The sequence below is a fragment of the Tupaia chinensis genome, unplaced genomic scaffold (assembly GCF_000334495.1).
Source record: "Tupaia chinensis unplaced genomic scaffold, TupChi_1.0 Scaffold000688_1, whole genome shotgun sequence".
Classification (NCBI taxonomy): Eukaryota; Metazoa; Chordata; class Mammalia; order Scandentia; family Tupaiidae; genus Tupaia; species Tupaia belangeri.
This window is the reverse complement of record NW_006160211.1, coordinates 1,015,567-1,021,383: the sequence shown is the minus strand read 5'-3', so window position 1 is coordinate 1,021,383 and position 5,817 is coordinate 1,015,567. Positions and strand designations below refer to the sequence as shown.

The window sequence follows — 5,817 nt, the reverse complement described above, 5'->3', positions numbered from 1 at the left end:
CGCTCTTCTTTCTCTATCCAGCTCTTACTACCAGCCTTTTTCAACTTATACTTTCTCTTTTGGATGTTTATATCCTCGTAATTTCACACGTTAATGAAAAGCTAATTGCAGACCATTCCAAGTATATATTGGCTATATCCACCTGGGTGTCTAGAGGGACCTAAATAAATATGTTTAAATTCAAACTTACCCACTGATTCACCCCTAACCCTTACCACCCAGAAATGCCTGAATTTTATCAACTTAAGAATTACTTTCAGAAATAAATATTATTATCAGAAATTCTATAATTTAGAAAAGACTACGGGGACCAGCAGATAGCATAATGATTATATCACTGGACTCCCATGTGGCCAATTGTGGTTTGAGACCCAGACTCGGCAGCTTGAAATTCATGCCAGGCGCGTGTGTGTATGCCCAAAATCCTTGGAGGAAAAGTGACTGCAGCATGGCCATCCCCCTGGAGGGTGATTTGTCACTTTCTGTCTCATTCTCTCTGTGGAACACATGTGCCCTATCGCAAAAAATCTCAAAAAAACCCACTACAGTTACAGTAAATAACCCCAAAGATACAGAGTAATGTGGAAGAGATTGATGATGCACATAAAAACAAACGAGCAAAAACACTGATGAATAGCTAAAGGACTATTGACTAAAGAAACGTCAAAGAAGCATAGAAACATGGCAACGTAGTAAATTCAAGTTGAGAAACAACTGGCAAAGACCAGACATGCCTAACAATTAAGAAATAATTAACTGATGGCACTTGTTTGGATTTCGTTTGCTTAGGCCTACCATTTCTGATTGAAAAGATCAAAGGACATCATTACCGCAAACATGGTATTATTGTCGGCAAAGTGGATTTGCCTGTTGGATCTTTCTCACACAGCAGGAAAGTGCACTTCTTGAAGAAAGTCTGAGATTTGCAGCTTTCCATGCTCACTTAAGGTAAGGGCCTTACGAAGAGCAGACATCACAACAGATGAGCACTAGCGGTACAGGGAAAAGTCAGGAGAATAAGATGAGTATTAGGAAGCTTCACTTAATCCACATGCTAACCAAAATCGTACACTCACAAAAAACAGTCATTTTCTTTCTTTTTTTTTTCAAAAATTATTTAACTTTATTTATTTATCTATCTATTTATTTATTTTAATTTGACCAGAGAGGGACAGAGTAAGAGAGATGGAGAGGGAGAGATACAGAGAAAGTGAGAAAGCAAGTCATCAGGTTCGGGACTCGAACCATGGTTGGGCATGTGGGAGTCCAGTGCTCTTAACCACAATGCCACCTGCTGGCCCCAACAACAGTCATTTTCTACAAGTGTCTCCAAGGTAGAAGAGAATTGGATTCTAATTGATGTTCTTCACTTCCAGGCTCTAATGTGTATATTATTCACTCACCTTTGACAGATGACTTAAGCTTTCTGAGACTATTTCCAGATCTAAAAAAGAACTGTCTCGCGGCTAAAAAATCACACGACGAAATCAAACTCAAGTCCCAGAGAGGTGGCTGTGTTCAAAATTTCAAGTCCTGCCAACCAACTTGTAGAATGTTCAACTATAACTTTCCAATGGCCAGAAAATGGAATAATGTTAGTTACATTTCTAGGAAATGTCAGATGAGATATTCTGGGAAGTCAACCTGATGTGCCTAAGCCTGAATCAAAAACAATAAATGGTCCATTTTTCTCTAGAATTTGCGTTCTATTGAATTCATCTTTTTACAAGACAAAAGCCTGAAAGTAAATATGATGAATCACTCCTCCCACCATGCCTGCCTGTCAGTGGGAGCAGCCGGTCGCTGCTTTGTTTCCAACGTGGCTCTAGTAAGAAGCCGAGCATCTGAAGCTAAGTGTGAGCAACAGATGCTCGTTTCCATAACTGGCACCTTTCCAATAGCCAGCCCAAATTTAATTAGCCGTTTATCTGAAGCAGAAAAGGATTTCCTTAGCATTCTAGTAATCCTGCTAGTTCTCTTCATTGATTCCTGCCCCAGCCCCACTGGCCTCCTCACCCAGAAGTCTTTGAAGTGTGCTATCAAGCACAGCATGTGTGCCAGCTTCTTACTCTAAACAAACAATTCTCTAGAAATATTCATGAGATTTTTCTAGTGGGGAGAAAGAATAATACCGTATTGAACTGAAGACTACCAAGATACACGGGAAGGACATTGGAATAAGGCTACCCACAAAACTCAGCACTAGTCGGTCAGAATTTTTTTTCATTTTTTATAGGATATGTGAGAGACAGAGAGAGAGAGAAAAAGGAAAAGTGAGAAATCATGCCCTGGGAGGGATGGCCATGCTGCAATGCCTTCTCCATTCTCCTGTCAAGATTTTGGCTATGTATGCACTCGTGCCTAGAGTATTTTCCAAGAAACCACACACTCACCCATGTGGGAACCAGCCACTTTAATCACCACACCACTTGGCCGGTCTGCCAGCCAGCATTTTAGCTGGATTAACATACAATTCTTCTCCTATCTCATACCCACTGTGAGGCATCCTCCCAGCTGTAACCGGATGCCAGGTGGACCAGTGGCTGCTTTCATTTAATACCTTTACTCCACTCTCCACTGTTGCTCTGTAGTCAATGCACCTGCTCGAGTTCCCCACCTCTCAGAACAAAGAGACTTAGTCTTAACCACTCTCTGCTCTAAGATGGGGTTTCCAGGAGATCCTGTGACTGTGCAGTTACCTCAAGGGGCCTGCAGCTCAGGGGGGCTGATGTCAAACTGAAGCAAAAGTATGAGTGCCTATGGGCACTGGTGGGTAGGTGGGGGCTTAGGCAAAGCTTTGTCTGCTGCAACTGTGTGCCTCTTATCTAGGCAGCACACTCTGCCCTGTCTTTGGGAACAGAATTCCTCTTAGTGGTGAGCTGATCCCATATGTTTCAGTCAGCTGGCCCTGCCCAGTGTACTCCAAGTCCATAAGTCCACAATGACTGAGGGACCTAGGTGAGGCCAGAGATCTCTTTAAAATTCACTGGGTGGGGGGACCAGCAGATGACAAAATGGTTACATCGCTGATCACAGTTCGAGTCCCGCATCCAACAACTTAAAAAAAAACTCAGGCTGAGTGTGTGTGTGTGTACATGCCCAAAATTCTGAGGAGAGATTGAAAGAGAAGGGATTGTGGCATGGCCATCGCCCCCTGGGGAGTGATTTTATATTCTCTCTGTCTCTCTCTCTCCCCTGGCAAACTCACATGCTCTGTAGCAATAAAAATTAAAGTAAAATAAAAAATCATTGGGATTCTCAGAAAAGGCTTTCTTTGCTGCTGAGCTAAAAGGTTAGTCTTATTCACACTTGGAGAGAACCCTCAAGTGGAGGTGGAAGGAGAGGGGCTTTCCTCATCATATCTGGCCCTGTCTGGAGCCAAAGTCAGCCTGAGTTTCACTGGCGAGCTGATCAAGTCACATTTTGCTTAAGCTGCATAGAACATGGTTCTTTCCCTGAAAGCTTCCCCGCTCCTAAATGCCTTCACTTACCAACTTCCCAATTTCCTCCTAACTTATTTAGATGATTATTATCCTCTTCTAGTGATCTTTGCCTAAAATTCTCCATGTCCTTCCAGTCACTTCTGATTCCTTCAGACATTTAAACTTAGATCAAAGTCTAATTCTTTCCATTTTTGTCTTTAATTAGAGGGTACCTGTGCTCCTCAGGGAGGAGAGAGAGAGAAAGCACTCCCTAATGGGCTGTGGTCATGCTGCAATCCCCTTCCTCCACTAATCCTTCCCATGAGGATTCTAGGCACACACGTACATGGGCCCTGGCCCAAGCTGGGGTGGCGGGGTGGGAGTGGGCAGGGGGAGGGCTGACGGGACTCAAACTGCTTGTGGGGTCTGGCTCCCAACACGTGAGGCTTAACCACTCCTCTATTCACTAGCTCACCAGAGTCTCATTCTTAAATGGTCGCTTCCTGTATTTGTTCATATCTTCCAAAGCCTGAGTCTTCAAGGGTTATTTACATGAATACAACCTGTATCATAATCATATCCTAAGTGCTATTATGTAGTATACTTTTAATTTAATTTTATTTTATTATTTATTAGAGGGAACATGTGTTTATCCAAGAGAGACAAGAGTCAGAGGAGAGGGAAAACTCCCCCAACTCCCCCAACTTTCGCAGCAGCGCATGATCATGGCACGGTTCCTTCCCCTTCTTTCTCTCCTCCTGGGATTTTGGGCATGCACACCCATGCACCTGGCGTGTTTTTGAAGTCGTTGAGTCCCCAACTTGAACTTGCATTTGGCCAGGTGAGATCCAGCTGCCTTAACCCAGACCACAGAGCTGGCCTCATAGTATAATTTCATTCTCACTGTAACACCATTCTTTAACCAAATGAGGAGGGGAAAAAAATCTCTTGCTGAAAAAAATTAGGATTCTCAGGCCAGCCAGTGGCATGGTTGTTAAAGCATGGGATCCTATGTGACCAACTGCACCATTCGAGTCCCAGACCCAACTGCTTGAAAAACGCGTCGTATGTGTGCATGTGTGCCCAAGGAGAATGGAGAAGAAGGGGTCACAGTGTGATTTTCCTCCCTGGGAGGTGATTTCTACTCTCTCTCTCTCTCATGAGTGCATGTGCCCTATAACAAATTTAAAAAAAGAAAAAGACAATTCTTTTTTTTTAAAAAAAGACTGATTTAAAAAGAAAAAGAGGATGTGCACGTGCCTTGTAAGAAATTTTAAAAAATATAACATGCCCTATAGTGCATGTGCCCTATAACAAATTTTTTAAAAAGAAAGAAAAAGACAATTCTCATTTTAAAAAGACTGACTTAAAAAGAGAGGAAGAGGGTACCAAATGTGAAATGTGGTGAGAATCCAAGATGTGTGTGTGTTTGGGGTTTTTGTTGTTGTTGCTTTTTAATTTTTGTTTTATTTAGAGAGTTTTTTGTTTTGTTTGATTGCAGTTTTCTGTTTTTGCTACAGGTGTGTGCACTTGCCGGAGAGACAAAGACAGAAAGCAAGAAATCACCCTTCAGAGAGATGGCCATGCCACAATCCCTTCTCCATTCTCCTCTCAGGGTTTGGAGCACACATGCACACGTGCCCAGTGGGTTTTAAGCTGCCGCTCCTGGACTCAAACCACAGTTGACTATGTGGGAGTCCAGCGACATAACCATTACGCCATTGGCTGGTCCCGTGTGTTTTTAACAGACACTAATATTGAATGCTTATTGTGTGCAGGTAGTGGGCTGAGCACCTTACGTGCATTTTTCTCCCATTTATCCGTACAACAACCTCACATGGTAAGTACTAATCTCTTACTTTAAGAAATGCATATGAGGGGGCCAGCAGACAGCTTAGTAGGGGTGCTAGACTCCCACATGGCCAACGGTGGTTCAAGTCCTGGACCTGACGGCTTCCTTTCTCACTTTCCCTCTCTCTCTCACTCTGTCCCTCTCTGATCAAATTAAATAAATTAATTAAATTAAATAAAAAATAATTTTAAAAAATGAAAGAAAGAAAGACATATGAAGGATCAAGAGGTTAAATGTTATGCTCAAGCTCACACAGTTGATAAGTAGAGGAGCCATTCTTATTTCCCACTCCTGCCCACACACCGGGACCAGGCAGTGGCCACTCTGCACATGTAGCTCAGTACTATCCAGTGAGCATTTTATTTTTTTATTTTTTTTTTTTAGAGGTTTTTGCTTCAGGGCACATGCGCTCGACAGAAAGACAAAGACAGAAAGCGAGAAATCACCTCCCAGGAGGGATAGCCACACCACAATTCCTTCTCCTCCATTTTCCTCTCGGGATCTGGGGCATGCACCCACACGCGCCTGGCGTGAGTTTAAGCC

The 5,817-nt window shown here is 42.9% G+C and overlaps 1 long non-coding RNA gene across 1 annotated transcript in view; it reads left to right on the top strand.

The window, feature by feature from the left end:
- LOC114010039 (uncharacterized) overlaps positions 1-1,698 on the top strand; it is a 3,862-nt gene extending 2,164 nt beyond the window's left edge. Inside the window, exons 2-3 of the long non-coding RNA XR_003551434.1 lie at positions 790-948; positions 1,413-1,698. This is a non-coding gene — a long non-coding RNA (uncharacterized LOC114010039). The remainder of the gene's footprint in view (positions 1-789; positions 949-1,412) is intronic.
- Positions 1,699-5,817: the final 4,119 nt, after the last annotated feature.